A 21,031-nucleotide genomic window follows, 5' to 3' on the forward strand; every position below is an offset into this window, starting at 1 on the left:
GAAACATATTTTCCCATGACGCTTTCCCAACCATCATTATCTATTCCGACTTTGGAATTCTGATCTCCTTCGATAATTAGTACATCTTGCTTTGGTATTGTTTCTATTGTCACTGTCAGATCTTTGTAAAATAAGTCAATATCCTCATCTGTGCTGTGAGATATCTGGACTATTGATCTATTAAACGGTTTTGCTTGAAATCTTGCTACTATGATTTGTTCATTGATTGGTTTGTAGCTAGTGCCTCCCTAGCTCTTTTGTTAAGAAGGAAGCCAACTCCTGCTTCATGCTTGGTGTCATGCCCTGACCATGTGACTTCGCATTCATTTATCTCTGCTGATGATGTCTATTGCATCTCTGCCAGTCCTAGTATATCACACCGATATCTCTTCATTTCCTCGTGAAGTAGTTCTAGCTTTCCTGATACCCAAAGTGTCTGTACATTCCATGTTCCTACTGATAGTTCTGTTAGTTCAGTTTCTGTTTTCTTTCGGTATCCCACTTTTTGATCCAACCCCAATCGCTTGATTGGTATCGCAGACCTTGTTCATCCGGGCGACGTCCAAGCCGGCATGTTTTGGCTGTTGACTGTATAGGCATCAGATAATAATCGTGTTTTTTCTTTAAAGTCAGAGCATCAATGCTCATCTCTCCTCCTTTATCCAGGCTTGGGACTGGCATGAGACCCCTAGGGATCCCATGCCAGAGTTCAGTGCATCATCCAAGGTCAACAGGAAGGCCGCGTGCCACTGATGCTGTTGTGGAAGAAGTTCGAGAAAGTTTCCAGTTTACCTGGAAAGTCAATCAGACAGGTATCTTGTCAAATTGGAATTTCACATGTGACTGTGTGGCATGTTTTATGACAGTACCTACATTTAAGGCCCTACAAATTTACCTTTGTACAACATTTGAAGAATGAAGATAAGAAGATATGCCAGGATTTCTGTAACGAAATGATCAGTATGATAGAGCAAAATGAGGACTTTTTGGACATGATCGTTTTTCTGTGACGAGTGCACTTTTCATGCGAGTGGGCAAGTAAACACTCACAACTGCAGAATTTGGGGAAGTGAAAATCCACATGCCATTGTAGAACAAGCTCACAGCACCCCCAAAGGCTAATGTTTTTTGCACCATAAGCAATAAGAAAGTGTATGGATTCTTCTTTTTTTTTCAGAGTGTACCATTACTAAAGGTGTATATCTGGATATGCTACAAGGGTACCTAATACCATAATTAAATGATGATGACCATGATGGACGCTTACATTTCCAGCAAGATGGAGCACCTCCTCATTACCTGACAGACGTAAGGTCATACCTCAACACCTGTTTTCCAGGCAGATGAATTGGCAGAGAGATACCTGTAGCATAGTCACCACGTTCCCCAGATCTTATACCATCAGATTTTTTTCTTGTGAGGCTTTGCAAAAGATCAAGTATTTGTACCACCACCACTACCAGCCAATTTGGATGAGCTGCGTTCCAGAATTACTGCTGCCATTGCTGAAGTTATGCCAGATATGCTCTGCTGCATGTGGCAGGAAATTCATTACAGATGGATGTCTGCAGAATTACTGGAGAATTACTTGAAACACCCTGTATGAAGTCGGTTGCTGCTATAGACCATTGTGCTAATCTGCCATTTACTGGCAGATTAGCACAATGAGTATAGGCCAAACAATTATTATGGGAGACTTCAACTATGGGGACATAGATTGGGGGGGAAGAAAGGAGACATGGCAAGATGGAAGTGGAATTTATATTAGTTGCTAAGGGATAATTATCTGAAACAGCATGTTATAGGGGGGGGGGACCTGGGATTTGAGAGTTCTGGATCTTGTAATAACAACAGAAGATATATCCATAACCAAAGTAGACACTCTGCCTCCAATTGGGGAGAGTGACTATGCAATCTTGTTCTGGGAAGTTGCTTAACATATGGAATTCTCTGTAAAGAAAGGGGTTATGTTGAACTATAAAGCTGATAATTATGACAGACTTAGGAGGCTTATAATGCTTAGCATTATACATGTCTGAAAGGAAGTGTTCTTTGTGTTATGGGATACTAAGGCAACTGATCTGAAGTCATCAGCCTCTCTATACGAGTAGCCTGGTCATGAAGATACTTCATATGCAAAGTTTGTTTACCTACACTTCGATAAACAATTAAACCAGAATATAATTCCTTGTTGAGCTGAGGATAGATGTGATATGTTTGTGCTAGGAAAGGCTAGAGATTAATTTCAGTCCAAAAAAGGAGAGAGCTCTAGTCTTCACTGAACTAAGTGTCATTAAAGCTAAAAGGAGATGAATAAAGGTCTTTTTTGCAAGAAAAATATAGGATCTGTGTTTTGGAAGTATTGAAGTGTCATAACTCCATCAAAGGATAGTATGAATAGAAGTATTTAGGGTAATGGATGCAGTTTAGATACTGCAAGATTTATCGTATCAGTTGGAGAGATTGTGAGTTCTGTCATCAGCCAAACTACGGATACAATTTGCGGTCAGTGAGAGAAGGTCACTTATGTATATATGGGGAAGAGAGTAGATGAAATAATGGATTCTGAGGAATATCATTAGTAGGGAAATTGAAAGTAAGAGCACTATTCACCATTAAACACAGTAAACAACCTTTGAGAAAACTGGCTACTGAATTATCAGTGGAGCACCTCCTTAGCCCAGTGAGTTTTGATGAAGCCCTTTGGTATAGAAAGATCTAAGTTTGAATCCTGTCTACAGTGCAGAGAATGTTTATCAGGGATTTTCAACTAAAGATGAATAGCCAGTATCATATAGTGATGGTAGGGTTTTCTCCACCTAGAAACAGTCAGGTTTTTTATCCTGCAATCAAGCAAATCCAGCCAGGAGAATGCTTACAGTTCACACATAGAAATATATTTAGGCATAAGATTATGATTATGACAGCCAGGTTGTAGACCTGAACAGCTTGTGAGTACTACAGATTATCATCATCAACATCAATTTCCTGATATGTACCCTCTATTTATTATTATTATTATTATAAAATGGCAGTTTTCTGAGAAGTCTTCTATACAACAGCTCAGGTTTCTCTAGGCCTTTCCATCGTATGAGTCCACAGGTGTGTGATATAGACTCGATCTGCTATGGAGTATGAGAATCAAAAGTGTAGCTAAGTTTTTGGTGCCCTTGGCAAATTTGTAGCTATGCTCCTTTTTTTGTGTGACAATTTCATTAACTACAAAATATCCTGTGAGTGGCACCCTTCTGACATTGGCATCCCAGTGCTATGGTATTCCTACGCACTGGTCAGAAACTGTTCTTATGGTCATTGATTAGTTGCCAGCTCTTCAGGTGATGATGTTGATTTCTTATCACCTCTTCATGCCAGATGGTTAGTGTACCTACTCTCCAACTAACAGGTCATGGGTTCAAATCCTGTTGTGGTAATGGATGTTTGTGATTGTCATACCTTGCGTACTGCTATAATCTTTGATATGGTGCAGTATGACCTTTGCTGTCCTTGCACTATTAAAACCATAAATCATCATCACCCTCTTCATTTGAAAATAAATTGTTTTAAATTGTAATTTTAATAGTACTTATAACTGGTGCACATATAATTTTTCTGCTGTTTCTGGGATGCAGGGGCGAATGCTGGTCTTGAAATTCACACTTGCTCTTGTTATCATTCAGGGAGTGAGAGGTGTGATTGAAGTCTGATTAGCAGAATAATGAATTACTGACCATTTAAAACTATATATTTAGAAATTTATGTACATTTAATCATACAAATACAACATTTATTTTACAAATGATATTCTATCTTTTTCAATTTAGCTACTTGAATACAAATTCTACCCTATGGTTCTTCTTTATGAACTGGTCAATAACATCATCATAAAAAGTGGGTTGTAACTTAATTTTCCCAAGCAACATGCACACTTGTAAAGGCTGGCTGAAGCTTACTGGCTAGAGCTACTTTGACTGCGTATGGCCTGTGTTTAAGACGATGTGAAGGGAGCGGAAATGGCTATGTGCACGTATGAAATCACAGTGCTGTAGCAAGGACCTGGAAGCTCACAGAACTGAGCAAGCCAAGGTAGCTTTGACTAGATGAGCAAGCATCAGCCTTCGATACACAACGCAAAGCTCAATTATTGCTAAGCCTTGCTCCCACTGATGAGACCTCAATAAAGGTCGAAACCGGTCTGGGTAGTGTCCCCTTGCCTTTAATGCATAGCATCATACATCTCAAGGAGATGTGCTTTGCATTAAGAGTAAATACTAAGAATAGTGATCAGATCTTATTCCACCTTTACCATGAGTTGCATAAGACTTGCACTACATGCGGGTCACCCAGCCTTGCACTACTTGCAGGCGTAAACTTGACTTACTTGTCTGTTTGCTTACTTGGGAAATGGATTAAAACCAGGTTTATTATATATATTTAAAATAGTTTGGTATCTTTAACATATATATATATATATTGTGATTATTCATTTTTACTCGGTAGAAAATATTATAAATTATTTTAAATGACTGGTTCCGAGAGATAAAGAGATGACATGGTTTATTTAAAAAGATTTTACTACTTTCGTTGAATGGATCAACTTCTTCAGGTATCTGATACCTGAAGAAGTTGATCCATTCAACGAAAGTAGTAAAATCTTTTTAAATAAACCATGTCATCTCTTTATCTCTCGGTATCAGTCATTTAAAATAATTTATATATATATATGAAGAAGTGCTGTAAGAGTGAGAAAAGCATCTTTCATAAAAGCGGATACAAATAGTTACTTGAAATCTTCACGGAAGTTATAAATAAACTGAGGTGCTGCTAGTTACGAAGATTTCTGCGAGAGTAGCGAAGGCAAAGAAATTATTATTTTACTATAATTATATATGTATATAATTATACAGATGATTTATTTAATTATACCAATTTGAAACTGGTTTTACACGGATGCAAGTTAATTATCATTTTACACCTTTGCCGGAGCTATTTTATCCCTTGAAACATTCAGACTTGTCATTAATTATATATATATATATATATATGACAGTGTTCTAAATATTTAACCTGACTCATGTTTAGTGGTATTGTCAATAATTAATCTGAAATTATTTTAATTTCGCTGTTTCACATAAGTGTCTTAAACTACATTTTCAGATAGCAAGGCAATAAAGGCCACTCCCGATTACTAGAAAATGAGCCACGAGGTGCATCAAATGCTAGCGCCATCTGTTAGTAACTAGACCAAAGTGTGCTTGTCTGCTTTTTCTGTTAGATAGAGAGCTGAATTTTTTTTCCCGCAATGCAACGATCACTTTCAACAACTATATTTCACAGGCTAGTCCTTTGAATATATTAGTAGACCATACCACATGAGTGTAGTCATATAATGGAATTAATACATGGTATATATGTAGACAAGCACGTAAACACCAGAGACATTGAATCCTCTTAAACACACAGTCGAACCAGAGGAACTACGCGTCATCTTTTCGTGTTGAGGCGATCCTAATCACAACAGCACCTCTTCGGTTTGTTTCAGTACTGAGTCTTTACTTGTTTTCGGAGTAAAGCCATTTTGCTAGCATTCGTGATTATAATCTAGAAAAGTTAACTATGGATGAAATTTCCTTCTTGCGATGATCCATGTATAATTATTTTAGAATGTGAATTTGTAAGAAGCGGGAAACTATATAAATTGCTTGCAGGAGCGCTCCGAACAAGAGCGCGGTGCTCTTCTTAAAGATTACATTGTCAGGAACTATTGTGTCTCTTTGTTTTTATTATGATTATCATTCAAGTTGGAAAATAAGGTATGTATATATTAGGCATTTATGCATTGGAATTTTGTAAAACAATTTAGTATGTGAACTTTCAAACATTTTATCATATTATTAAAAGTTAGCTGTTCTTAATATAGTTTGAGAATTAATAGGCTTACGTGGCAAGCTTAACATCTTTGAACATAGCATATTAAATTTCATTGTAAAAATTAATTATTTTAGTGGAATGTCCAGAGCGAAAACTCCAGTCTACACAACTAAATAAGATTTGTTAGACTTTTTTCTTTTTCAATAAACATCGACTCGAGAAATGAAACCGCCGAACAAATTTCACGTGGTTTTCGTTATTTGTGATCCGTTTTCGCAGACGTAATCTTTAAATTTGTTATTTTCAGTTTTTACATGCATTCTTATCCTCCCCATTTTTGGTCATGCCTTAGGTTTTAAAACCACGTGACCAGCGGATTTTTATTGTTATATTATTTCTTGTAGTCGAAGTCGTGTGTGCACGACATGCTTTTTCCGAAATACTTGCAGCAAGAGCATGTCTGCAACGATCCTTTCGTTACGACTGTTTGGCTAATTTGCTGTTCTCGTTAGATTGAGCCAAATTTCGTACTGTAATTCCTTCATAATTTAATCATTACTTATTGTAGTCGTCATGTTATTTTTTTATAATGTACAATTAAATAACCAAAAAAAAAAAAAGGTTCGAAAACCGTTACAGCGGCTGCATTGCACTCTTAAATTTTGAATTTATGCTCTTAATTTTTAACATATGTAGGCTCATCCGACAGTGAATCTTTGATTATTAGAATAGATACCCCTATATGGCGAGAACTGATTATAATAATAAATCATTCAGTATGATTATTTAATGTAACATGCATATAGCACTTTGAATTGCTCCAGTGTATGCAGTTTCTTGTTTGTACATCTCCTAATAAAATTATGGTTTTGTTTTTCTCTGATTACGAATTTACTAAATTCATCAAAATCCCAATATGAACATATGACGAATTATGCATCCTGACAAGAATTCTAGCACGAAGTGTCTTAAAATTTATTTTTGAGGTTATTTGTGATCTTATATATGCTCTTCGTATATTGAATAGCGTGCGACAGTGAGTTAAATCAGTTATAAGTAATCAAATGTAATAATAATCTTTATTGTATAATAGCTGTAGCACATTGTAAAATTACTTAAGTATTTAAATATCATTTTGCTCAAATATTGGAGACTTCATTCAGAGTGGAATCAGTATGATTTCAATCTGAAAATAGTTGTTCAGAGAAAATCATCCAGAGTTTAATATTCAGATTTCAACAGTTGCTGATTAGTTTGGATAGATTACTCATTTTGCTAATTGTGCAGCTCTGAAGGATAATTAGCAGTTTTAAACATTCTTGAAAATTTCACAACATCCAGTGATTTCTCTCAGTGTATGAAAGCAAAATGCACTGTGAAGATGAAGTGCAAATGTAGAAAGTGGAGAGAAAAATTGGTGCAAATACAGTAATTTTTACAGATGACAACCAGGAATTGCATAATAAATAGCAGAAACAGAAATAGACTTTTTTTTATCAATAAATAAAACATTCAGTTTCTCAATGTCTACTTTGTTGTTTAATTTTGGCAATTCTTTTCATTGCATGACAATTATGGAAGTTTAGTGCATAAATCAGTTAAATTTAATACATGACTAATATGAAATAGTGTCATCACTGCCACTACAAGCAATTCAGCTATCATTTATAAAGTTGAAAGGTGTTCATTTCTCTGTAAATATAATATCTGTTATATTTTTAGAATGATTCATCTATGTGGAATTCATTTTTGAACATAGTTGACATTATGATGTTGCACTAAGTTCTGTCTCTAATGACTCATAATAAAGATCCATACCTATTATATATTTATTAGTGGAAGCAAGGATTAGTTAGCTGAATGATGGTACCTTTTCGAATTTTAAAATTTAAAGTTTGATGCTTTTTTTTTTTTTTTGGAAGGGAGAACTGAATACTTAAAAACTGTATTAACAGAGATCTTTCCACTCAAGAGGAGTTTTTGAACATTAACCACGCTTCATGTGTTTACATGTTAGTAAATACATGAATGTGAAGTGTCCATTATAATTGAAATAACATAGATACAAATGTGTAAATTATTTGATTTATTTCATCCATATGGCTGTTTGGGCAGTTATTACTACATATTATTAAACCACATAATGTTAAAGATATGACATACTTTTTAGGTAGCAGATGATATGCATTGCCTAGTATGGGACCTCAATCTTACTTATTGGATGACTGAAAACTTTTTTACATTTGGCATCTTAGAGGAACACTCTCGGGTTATATAACCTTTAGCCCATCTGTAGTACTAATGTGTGATAAGTTTCCAATTTTTCATGAATTGGACTGTTATGAATGTTTATAGGCCATGTTGGATGACCTATATATTCATATTTATATATATACTGACTTACAGGGTGTTCGGGATAAATTTGACAGTTTCGTAAGGAAAAAGAAAATCTTCTTTGTATCTATTAAATTTAATGAATTGACAAAAAAACATTACAGGCAGAGTTAATTACAATACTATCAACAAGATTTACTCAAAATAACCACCATTAGCATCGATCACAGCTTCAATTCTGCTTCGGAACCTCGAACAAGCTGATGCTACAGTCTCCCTGGGAAGGGCCGCAAAAACTGTTTTAATGTTATCCATTAACTGGGCTTTTGTATTACTGGAATTGCGATTGGTGTCTTTTTCAACTGCGCCCCATACAAAATAATCCATGGGGTTAAGGTCTGGGGAGTTTGGAGGCCAAACATTTGGACTGGTGAAGTCGTAGAAATTTTCAGACAACCATTTTTGACTTTTCCCAGAGGTGTGGCAAGGGGCCGAATCCTGCTGCCATACATACGGCCTACCATTGGCTACCCTTGTTATCCAGGGCTTGACTACAGTTAGCAACTCCACGAACAAAGCCCGAATTCCAATGCCAGGGTTCTTCAACACCTGTTCCTGCAGATTTGCGAGGAATTCTGCTGTACGAACGCAATCAGATCGTCTGCTAGGGATCTTTCTTCTTGCTACATCCTCGTAGTCACCATTGCAAGTCTCTAGTTCATGCCTGATTGTTTTTACTGTATTCAGGGAGCATTGGGCAGCAGTCGTAATATCCTTATTTTGATGGCGGGCACGAATCATCATGATACAAGTTATTCTCTTCCATGATTCAGGTGGGTTCCAGCTATCCATCCTTTCTGACATCTTGTATATGAATGAAGAAGGGTCCAAACTTTTAAATGAAGAGAAGTGTGTGTTAATACATGTAACTTACGGAAAAATATAATTAATTATAAATATGTCAAATTTATCCCGAACACCCTGTACATCCGAGAACTAGAAAAACAATTAAATTTATTCAAAATGCAACATGTTTCATCGGATTGTCCAACTTCTTCAGGCATGGGAACATAGCAAATAAAAATCTACCGGATATATAATATAGAGTATATAGATTATTATCTATATACTGGATAATCTATATTATATAGATTATATAATATAGATTATCCGGTAGATTATATATTATATAATCTACCGGATAAGCACCCCATGTGTGTGTTTGGGGGGGGGGGTGCTTAAGGGTCAAAGCTATATAACTGAGAGGAGACCTCCACATAGCCTTAAAAAGGAATACTGAGAACTGACCAGGGCTTCTGACCTAATGTCCAGTCCTCACCTTCTCGTGCCGCACCCTGTTGGGGTAGTACCTGGATACTGAATGAACGAGGAGAGGCTGGCAATTTTGGATTTAGCTGACCAAATTGTATTCTTATTGGCTTAAACCAAAATACAAAATAATGATACAACATGACAAAATTTCATGCCGGCTGGGGCGTTACCCTGTTAAAAAGGCTCCCATTGTTTTCGCCAGGGAACCAGGGCGAACAGCAAAAAGTCAGCTACTGGAACAATTCTGAAAACACGCCCAAACTCAACATCATCAGAGTTAAAGATCGGTACTATCAACATAAGAAGCCTGAATGGCAAACAAATGGAGCTAGCTGAGGAATTAGATAAGTACCAGATCGACATAATAGGGATGACTGAAACAAAAAAGACAAAAACGGGTGAGATCTTTCTGAGCAATAAATACAAAATGTTATATTCAGGCAATGACAATCAAGGAAAACAAGGAATAACCATAGTATTCAACACTAAATACAAAGCTAATCTTCTTGAATGGCAGGCAGTCTCAAGTAGAGTGATGTGGGCAAATATGAGAATGGGGAACTGGACAATGAGACTTATTTCTGCCTATGGACCCACAGAAGGTTCTACTAAGGTAGAAGGAAGTGGAGAAATTTTTTATGGCTTTAGAAAAAGCAACTGATACAATGTAAAAGGAAAAGTTGGTGCTTGTTGTGGATCTAAATAGCAGAGTGGGAAATGATTGTCAAGCATAGAAAAATATTTTGGGAAAATTTGGAGAAAAGAGCAAAGCTAATAATAATGGCAAATAACTGTTGAATTTTTACTCAGGACATGGAAGGGTTATTACTAACACCATGTTCCAACATAAAATTGTGCACAAATTCAGATGGAGAGAAGAGGCAAGGAATAAGAAAAGTTTCATTGACTATGTTATTGTTGATAGTGATGTTTTCTCCATGGTGCAGGACACCAGAGTGTGCAGAGGATTTGAAATTGGAAGTGATCACTATTTAGTCTTTTTATTATTATTATTATTATTATTATTATTATCATTATTATTATTACCCCAAGACCTCATGGAGTCAAAGACTCATCTGGGAGGTCCTTTTATCACACATACATCTTGAGCAGGATAAAATTCAATTTCATATTGAAAAGAATGACATGTAAGAAAGTTTTAAAGAGAATAAAAGTTGAGCAGCTCTCAGATGTGAACTGTAGACTAAATTACACAAAGATTATTGAAGAAAAAATGAAAGAGTTTGAGAACAGCAACCAAACATTGAAGATTCAGTGGCAAGCCTTGAAGAAAACACTGATTGATTCATCAAGAGAGGCATGTAGTGAGGTTGTCTGCACGGATAGAAAAATCAGAACTCCATGGTGGACAGGAAGTTAAAGAGGCAGTGATGGAAAAGAAGAAAGCATATAAAAAAAAAAAAGGTCATGGGAGGACTTTGGCAAGAACATAAAAAATAAATATCAAGAAGGTGGTAAGATATTCTGGAGGTTGTTGAAGAAGCTTAGAAATGGAGGAAAGAGTGCTGTAAGAGGAGTTAGAGATGATAAAACTTACATGAAAAGGGGAGAACAAGATATCCTTGAAGTATGGAGTAATTACTTCAAAAAGCTAAATGAAACGAAAAGTGATAGCACAGTGGTAAAAAAACACTCAACAAGCATACAGTCAGGATTACATATCCATACTTGAAGTAGAAAAAGCCACCAAAGGCTTGAAATGTGGAAAGGCAACTGGAGTAGATGATATTTGACCAGAAATGCTGAAGAATGGTGATATAAAAGACTTACAGGGGCTGCACTGCATAGTTCAGAAAGCCTGGACAGTGGGACGAATTTCCGATGATTGGAGTAGAGCTCTCATAGTACCCATATATTAAAAGGGAAATAAAACTGAATGTGAGAATTACAGAGGTATTTCCCTACTGAGTGTTCCTGGCAAGTTTTATGCAGTTATGCTCGAGAAACAGTTGAGAAGAATTGTGGAAGAAAAGCTTGGTGAAGAACAAGCTGGATTCAGGCCAAATAGAGGCTGTCAGGATCAGATCTTCACTTTACGACAAATAGTTGTGAAAGCATGGGAATATAACAAAAATCTATATTTAAAATTTGTCAATCTGGAAAAGGCATATGACAACTTGCCAAGAGAGAAGCTATTCAAAACACTACAGTTATATGGTGTTGATGGGGCATTATATCAAGCAATACTTAGTCTTTATTTGAGTTGTAAGGCAGCAGTTAGAATTGAAGGAAGTACAGGAAGATGGTTTAATGTTAAATCTGGTGTGAGACAAGGATGTGCATTATCCCCTCTCTTATTCATTATCTATATCGATCACATTATGAAGGAAAGTGGTATTAAACATGATATCAGAATTGGAGATGAATGTCAGCTCTTTGCTTTATGAGGATGAAGTTATACTTCTAAATAAATCTGCTACAAGTTTGCAAGATTCTCTGACTAAATTGAATAACTGTTGTGATAGATATGGTATGAAGGTCAGCATTAAAAAGACAAAGACCATGAAAATTGGTAGAATTGTTGAAAATGTCAACTGCAAATAAAGACTAAGTGAAACGGAGAACCTGTGGAACAAGTAAAACATTTCAGCTACTTAGGCATGATTTTTAGTGAAGATGGTAAATTAAATATGGAAATAGACAATAGAATCAACAAAGCTGGTATGTTAGGAAGTCAACTGAATAAATTCATATGGAATGAGAGAGAAATTAGTCAGAACACTAAATTAGCTATATACAAGACAGTGTTCAAACTAATTTTAACTTATGGATCTGAGAGCTGGGTCAGAAGTAAAACACTTGACCAAAGACTAGAGACCGCAGATATGAGAGGCCTGAGAAAGATTAGAGGCGTGAACAGATGACATCAATGGCAATATCATATTAAAAATGAGGATATTAGGAAAGAACTTGACATTGTCAGCATCCAGGAATGCGTTAGCAGAGCTAATCTCAGGTGGTATAGTCACTTAAACAGAATGGGCGAGGAAAGATTAGCAAAACAAGTGTTCTCTGCCAGGTTGGCAGGAAAACGACCCAGAGGAAGACCAAGATATAGGTGGATTGATACTGTACAAAGTTCCTTAGATGATAGAAATATAAGATCTGAATTTAATGTTGGAGTCTTGACAAGTAACTGACTAATTTGGAGGAAAATTGTAGATAGGAAGTTAGTAATGATGTAAATTTTTCATGTACTACTATCATATCCTGTACACCCCCTTGATGATGATATATATATATATATATAAGGTCATTTAGACACACACACACACACACTTTTTAATGTGACTCCCAAAAACAAAAGGTTACCTATTATACATTACATTATTATTATTATTATTATTATTATTATTCAGGCCTCAATGGAGTCAAAAGACTCATCGTGGGAGTCCTTCCTAAGAACATAAAGTCTGTCAAGACTCATCGAGGGGAGGTTCCTCCTAAGAAACACAAAGTCTATCATACCACTCCTTAAACTCATTGACTGTTCTCGCCCTCACCACTCTATCAGGCAATGCATTCCACGGATTAACCACCCTCCATGCAAAGAAACCACTCCTCACCCTCTTGCTCACAGTTTCCTTTCGTAACTTCCAGGGATGGCCTCTTGTCATCACTCCTTCCCGCTGTTCAACCAAGCGAAAAAACTCCCCAGTGTCAACCCTGTAACCACCTCTCAACAGTTTAAAAGTCAATCATATCACCTCTCCTTCTTCTATCCACCAAACTCTGCAGTCCACATTCTCTCACCCGATCCTCATAACTATCCTTGTACAGTTCTGAAACCATTTTGTCACCCGTCTTTGTATCCTTTCCACAGTTAATTTATCCCTTTCAAATCCTGGGGACCAAATCTGAGAACAATAGTCCAAGTGTGGTCTGATCAGAGACTTATACAAAGGAATGATAACCCTCTTATCTCTGCAGGTCAGTGTCCTTCTCATAATAGCAGCAATCCTCTGTGTTATCTTCACCACCTTTGCAATATGTCCCCTAAATTTCAGGTTTCTATCAATCATCAACCCCAGATCTCTTGTCTCCTCTACTTCCTCCAGTATAACTCCCCCCATAGACTATGCAGCATCCCATCGATGTTTCCCAAACCTCAATACTTTACATTTTGCTGCATTAAACTGAAACCCCCATTCATTTGCCCATCTATCTAGCTTATTCAAATCCTCTTGCAGGTCTACCACATCTGCACTGTTACTAATAATCCTTCTCAGCTTCGCATAATCTGCAAACAACTGAATATCCCCTTGCAATCCACTGGCAATGTCATTGATATAAAGGTCAAACAATATAGGTTCTAGTACTGAGCCCTGTGGGACCCCACTTGTAACCTTCTGTCTCCTTGAAACTGCTCCACCATACACAACTCTCTGATACCTATCAGACAGCCACTCCTGAATCCAGTTGACCAATCTGACATCCAGACCCATGTGTTGCAATTTAAATATCAGCTTATCATGTGGCGCCCTGTCAAATGCCTTTGCTAAGTCTAAGAAAATTGCAGTATATGCCTTTCCCTCATTCTTGTAACTTTATTATAAAAGGCTAGCATATTGCTAAAACAAGAGCGTCCTCTCACAAATCCATGTTGATTCTCACAGATAACATTACCCTCATCTGCCCAGTGCTGTATACGGTCCCTCACTACTTTCTCCAAGATCTTAACAACTACTGATGACACACAGACTGGTCTATAATTAGACACTTCCAGTCTGTTACCATCCTTATGCAATGGCACTATCTCACCTTCCTTCCATTCCCTGGGCACCTTTGCCAAACCCAGACTTTCATTGAAAAGCTAGGTTAAAGGCACTGTCAGTTCCCTAGCACATTCTCTCAAAACTCGTGGTGAAATACCATCCAGTCGAAAAGCTTTATTGACATCCACCTGCCCTATCTCTCTAGCATTAAAACTGACTCCTCCAGGATGAAATACTCCAATAAAGTGGTCATTGAACAATTCCACTATGTCCTCTGCATCAGTCACTCTATTCCTATTTTTATCCCACAATATCATTCTTCCACAGTCATTTTTCCTCCTACTGGCCACATGGCTAAAAAATTCCCTAGAATTTTCTTTGGATCTGAGGGCCAATCTCCTCTCATATTCCAGTACTATGAATGGCTGAGGATTAGAATTATCTTGTCAACCTTGCTCTAAAGACCCAAGCATGGAGTTTTTTTTTTCAATCAGCTTTAGGCCTCCAGTAAGCAGGGTAGCAGTCTCCTATGAGATAATGAAATTCATTGACCACCTAAAGACATTCACAAATATCTCCACTCTTGATGGGATTTGAAGGTGTTGGCTAGTTGAATGCTTTAACTATCAAGGCTGACAATTCTGCTAATTAATTTATTACTGGAAGAAAATATGAGTGTAATTATTGTTATGATCATTACTGATTCCATGAATGATAGTTTCCTTGCATGCAGAGAACAACTACTTTTGCAACATGCTACAAAGGGTGTTCTGAGCACTTACAGTTCATCCAGCCACATACATATCGTCCATATCTGCACTCTATAAAGTGTAAATGCAGGATACTGTACTTACCAGTAGTAGCAGTCTGCATATAATTAATTGTTAGTTATAACCACTCAGCCAGCCTGGCTGGCCGAGTGGTTAGCGTATCTGCTCTCCAGCCACAAGGCTGTGGGTTCGAGTCCCGTCGTGGGCATGGATGTTTGTGATTGTCTGTGGAAATACTAGTGGTGGTGGTCAGTGGTAGATGGTGTTGGCGTAGTTAGTGGATTGAGTGCTGGAGACTGAGTTGTACAACAGGTGCCCTCCCTTGATGAGTCTTTGGACTCCCTGGAGGTGTCAAATAATAAAAATAATATAATTTAGTACAATTCAATATTTAGTACACGTCAGTAATATTTTGTGCAATTGAATAGCTGTACTTATATGTTCTTCACTTTTAATGGCACCAAACCTATGAAGGCCTGCTGCTAATATGCTCATATTTAAATTTATGACCTTAATATGCATAAGAGCCTCTGTAGTTCAGTCGGTATAGATGAAGCCCTTTGGTCAGAAAGACCTGTTCGATTCCCGTCCATTACGTGAAGATCCTTTATCTGGTATCTTTCGACTAAAGGCGAGTTAGCCGGTCTTGTACAGAGGTAGGGTTTTTTTTTTTTTTCATGCAGAAACTCAGGTTTTTTGTCCCCCATAAGTATTGTAATAGAGTAATAACACACAGAGGCGAAAGAAACTATACTGGAGTTCCATCTAGCTTAGTAATGACAAAGCCTTTTGATTGGAGAGACCTAGATTTGAATATTGTCTACAATATGCAAAGAATCTTTATAAGGACTTTTCAGTTGGGGGTGAGTTAAGCAGCCCCATATGGAGGCAGTAGGGCTTTTACAACAGGCAAGCTGGCCAGAAAAAGAATTTATTCTTAAAGAAATAAGAATTTATTATTATTACGGGCAACTCCAAGGAGTACTTAGACTCATCGAGGGAGGCCCTAAACTATCCAACATTTATGCAGTATCTATCTATCATACTTTGCTTTGAACTCATTTACAGCCATGGCATCCACAACAGACTCTGATAACCTATTCCACTCATTCACTACTTTCAAAGCAAAAACCCTTGCTAACTACACTTCTGCTCTTTTTCTATGGACGGCCCCAAGTTCTCCGACCAACACACCTGTTCTGAAAAATTTCCTATGAATTAATCTTGTAAAAAACCCCTCAGTATGTCTCAATCACATCACCCCTTTTCTGCCTATCAACTAGTTTCTGTAGCCCACAAATCTTCAACCTGTTCTTGTAAGGTTTACTCCACAGACCTGCTACCATCTTGGTCACTCAGCTATGGATCCTCTTCACCTCCTTCTCATCACCAAGAAACCCTGGCGCCCAGATCTTTACTCAGTAGTCAAGATGGGGTCTTATAGGCTTGATAAAGAGGAACAATAACCTCTTTGTCTCTGCTCGTTAAAGTATTCTTCAGTAGCAAAATAATCTGATGAGCTGCTTTACCCACTTTGGCTACATGCCCCAAACTTTAACTCCCTATCCACTAACACTTCCAAGTCTGGCTACGTCAATGTCCTGGAGTACAGTTCCACCAATGTGGAATACAGCTGGTAATCTTTTCACCCCAAAATGCATAACCTTACACTTTTACATTAAACTGACATCCATTCTCCTTAGCCCAGTCTGCCAGTCTATCCAAATCATCGTACAAAATTTTGACATCATCTGTATTAACTATTGCTGTACCCAACTTTGTATCATTAGTAAATAACTAAACAGTTCCTCTCAGATCCTTTCCTATATCGTTAATAAACAAATTAAACAGTAGTGGTCCAAGAATAGAACCCTGCTATACACCACCAGTCACTGGCCTTCTTTTGGACTCTACTCCTGAATAAACTACTCTCCGATATCTCTCCATCAACCATTCTCCTATCCATCTCACCAACCCTATATCAATTACCAATTTAATTATTAGAATTCCATGTGGTATCCTGTCAAAGGCCTTTGTCCAGCAGTATCACTGTAAACCCATTACCTTTATCCAACTCAGCTGTCACTGTAATATAAAACGTTTGCAGGTTAATGAGGTATGACCTACCCTTCACAAAACCATGCTATCCCCAATACTGTATCCCATTTCCATCTATCCATTCCTGTATTTTGCTCTTTACCAATTTCTCCAATAAGTGTCAATTCTCAGCTCTGGGTTGAGAATTGTTTGACAATGACTCCTGATATGCTGATCAGTTGGCAATTTGCTACATCAGTTTTGGAGCCTCCTTTATGCAATGGGACTATTTTCCCCTCTTTCCATCCCCTGGAACTAACCCAGAGCTGAGAATTGGCACTTCACATAAAACTTGAGCTGGTATACCATCCAATCCCACAGCTGTATTCACATTATCATCATCATCAAATTCCTGACATCTACCCTCAAGGGGTGTACAGGATATGATAGTACTACATGAAAAATTTACATCATTACTAACTTCCTACCTACAATTTTCCTCCAAATTAGTCTGTTACTTGTCAAGACTCCAACATTATCAGATCTTATATTTCTATCATCTAAGGAACTTTGTACAGTATCAATCCACCTATATCTTAGTCTTCCTCTGGGTCGTTTTCCTGCCAACCTGGCAGAGAACACTTGTTTTGCTAATCTTTCCTTGCCCATTCTGTTTAAGTGACCATACCACCTGAGATTAGCTCTGCTAACCATTCCTGGATGCTGACAATGTCAAGTTCTTTCCTAATATCCTCATTTTTAATATGATATTGCCATTGATGTCATCTGTTCACGCCTCTAATCTTTCTCAGGCCTCTCATATCTGCGGTCTCTAGTCTTTGGTCAAGTGTTTTACTTCTGACCCAGCTCTCAGATCCATAAGTTAAAATTGGTTTGAACACTGTCTTGTATACAACTAATTTAGTGTTTTGACTAAATTTTCCATGCTCACGATTCCAGCCTGATATGCGGTACTTTACCACTTCCCATTCACTATCAACATCTAGCTCTTGCAGTTTTACATGAAATAGCACAGATCCACACAATTTCCTAAGCTTGTCATACCAGCCCAGTAATTCCACATATACCCCATCTTAACTGAAAATTCCATACATTTGGCCACCTCCAAGGTCAAGACCATATAATCACTCTCACCAATTGGTGGCAACATGGTCATATTCATTACTAACAAATTCTCAGATGCAATTACTAGATCGATTCCATTACATGCTGTCTCCAGTAATTATTTATTATTATTATTAAAGGAGACCTCCAGGGAATCAGACTCATCGAGGCTACATACCATGCCCACCAGCTATCATACTTATTCTTGAATTCATTCATAGTGCTTGCACAACATCCAATTGCAATCCATTCCAATCACATACCACCCTATGAGAGACAAATCTAGCCCTCATCCCCTTCTTAGTAGCATTCATTCTCAGCTTCCTAGGATGCCCTCTTGTTCTTTCCCCACCCTCCATAAATTGAAAACTTCCATCAATTGAAATCCTGTATGACCCTTTCAGAAGTTTGTAAGTCTCAATCATATCACCCCTCTGTCTCCTGTTTGCTAGTATCTGCAGTCTCCAAATTGTCAATCTGTATTCGTAATCAGTATTCCATAATCCTGATATCATTTTTAGCACTCTCCTTTGTACTCTCTCCAATATATCAGAATCATAATGGAAACCAGGAGACCAGACTACACACAACAGTCCAAGTGAGGTTTTATCAACGTCTTTTAAAGAGGCAAAATGACATCCTTATCTTTACATATGAATATTTTTTTCAGTACTGCAATTCTCTTTTGAATTGTATTTGCAATCTTTGCTACATGGCCCCTGACTTCAACTTCCTATCTGCTAACACTCCAAGATTCCTAGCCTCATCAGTTTCTTCTAGCATAATTCCACCAATACAATACAACATTGGATATATCTAATTACGCTGAAGTGAAATGACTTTACATTTGCTGACATTGAACTGACATGCATTTTTCCATGCTCACGATTCCAGCCTATTCAAATCATTCTGCAAGTACTGCATAACAGCAATATTCCTGATTACCCTACCTATTTTTCCATCATCAGCAAATAGCTGTATGTCACTTGTCAAATCTTTCTCAATATCATTAATGTACAGATTGAATAACAGTGGACCAAGCACTAAACCTTGTGGTACACCACTAGTTACCTTAATTTCCTGTGGAATCTTCCCTTGCAGACTCACATCCCATGTATACCATTTTTTGATATCTGTCAGTCATCCATCCTCTTATCCACGATAATATCTTATAACCCAAACCCATATTCTCCAATTTATGTAACAGTACCATGCTGTATTCTGTCAAATGCCTTAACAAAATTGATAAGTATCATGGTGTATCCATTCCCCTTGTCTAGTTCAATGGTAACATTGTTATAGAATGTGAGCAAGTTGCTAAAACATGAAATTCCCTTAGTAAACCCATGTTGCTCGCAAAGTAGAGATTGACTGTCAACCCATTTCTGAATGCGAGCCCTAACCAATTTTTCCAAAATCTTAACCACCACTCCTGAGATACTAATTCGTCGATAGTTGGATACATCGATGTTGAAAGTTTATTTTTCACTTGGTTAGACTATAATAAATTTAGTTTAATCCTTTATCCTGTGAGCAAACAAAGTTTGGGAGATACTGAGATAGGAGTGATGAGTGATGTTAGCTTGGTCCACCTTTGCAATGAGTTGCCTGGTGTTGTACTACCTTACCCCAGTCCTGAAGATACTTTCAGGCTCAAAGTTTGTTTGCTCACACTTGGATAAAGGATTAAATTAAATTTATTATGGATACATCGATCTTTGCACCATCCTTGTGCAATGGAATTCCCATACATTCTTTCCATTCCTGTGGAATCTTCCCTGTTCTGAGACTCATATTAAACAGCCTGGTCAAAGGAATAGCCAGTTCAGCTGAACACTCTTTAAGCACATGTGCTGATATTCCATCAGTCCCTATTCCTGAATTCTTACTCACTTTGTGCAACAGCTCTAATACCTCATCTGGATTCAAGTATCCAATAACTTTAGCAGCATGCCTCCTCCTCTCCTATCCTCCCAATCCCTCCTAAAAATACTCTACCCTTTACACTCGATACCAGTTAGTATGTCTGATTCTGATAGCCAGGTCTCACTAATTTCTACAATCTGAGATCCCAACATACAGTAATCCCTCGATTAATGCACCCCGATTAGTGCTTCATTTTTTTTCGATACCCAAATTCAATTAGTGCACCTATATACATCTTAAAAATAAATGTTACAGATTTTAAAAATTTTCTATCTATACATTTTTTATGGCTAACTATTTTAAAAAATCACTCACCAGAATGAAATAATTTAGTTACTGATTTAAAACATTTTACAAAGTTATTTTTAATGGCATACTACACTATTTCCATGTACTATGTATACTTCCAAATTTTTACCGCTAAAATTTATGTCGTCTGCTGATTACATAGCATTTTCTTGATCATATCTCGTACCTCCTTTGCAATTATTTTCCTTACATTTTTTTTTTATTTTAAAGTATTTTCTCAACCTTTCATCATTAGTAAAAGAATTAGTGAGCAAAAAAGTGAAAGTGTGAAAATGATTCGAAAAGTAATGTCATTGGAAGAAAAACTTGAAATAATAAAGAAAGTGAAGAAGGCGAGTCCCGAGCAAAGATAAGACAAGAACACAAAAATGGGAATCAACTATAAGAGCAATTTTAAGCAAAGCTACTGAATACAAAGTATTATAATGATCGAATTAGAGAGACTTCTTTGTACCCAGATCGAAGATTGTAACCAAAAAGGATCCTACTAAAAACTGACCTTATTAAATCAAAAGCATTAAGTCTCTTTGCAACCTTGAAAGAAAGGGCTATCAGTGATGGAAAAGAATTCCACGTTAGTGCTGGATGGTTTGA

The 21,031-nt window shown here is 37.1% G+C and overlaps 1 protein-coding gene across 1 annotated transcript in view; it reads left to right on the forward strand.

Moving 5' to 3' along the window:
• The first annotated feature begins 5,300 nt into the window (after positions 1–5,300).
• LOC150107058 (uncharacterized) overlaps positions 5,301–21,031 on the forward strand; it is a 74,658-nt gene continuing 58,927 nt past the window's right edge. The window contains exon 1 of the mRNA XM_090392926.1: positions 5,301–5,810. The gene's annotated coding sequence lies outside the window, so the exon portion shown is untranslated. The remainder of the gene's footprint in view (positions 5,811–21,031) is intronic.

This window comes from Typopeltis vanoorti, chromosome 5 (genome assembly GCF_054136105.1).
Source record: "Typopeltis vanoorti isolate ZY-2024b chromosome 5, IOZ_Tvanoo_1.0, whole genome shotgun sequence".
NCBI lineage: Eukaryota > Metazoa > Arthropoda > Arachnida > Uropygi > Thelyphonidae > Typopeltis > Typopeltis vanoorti.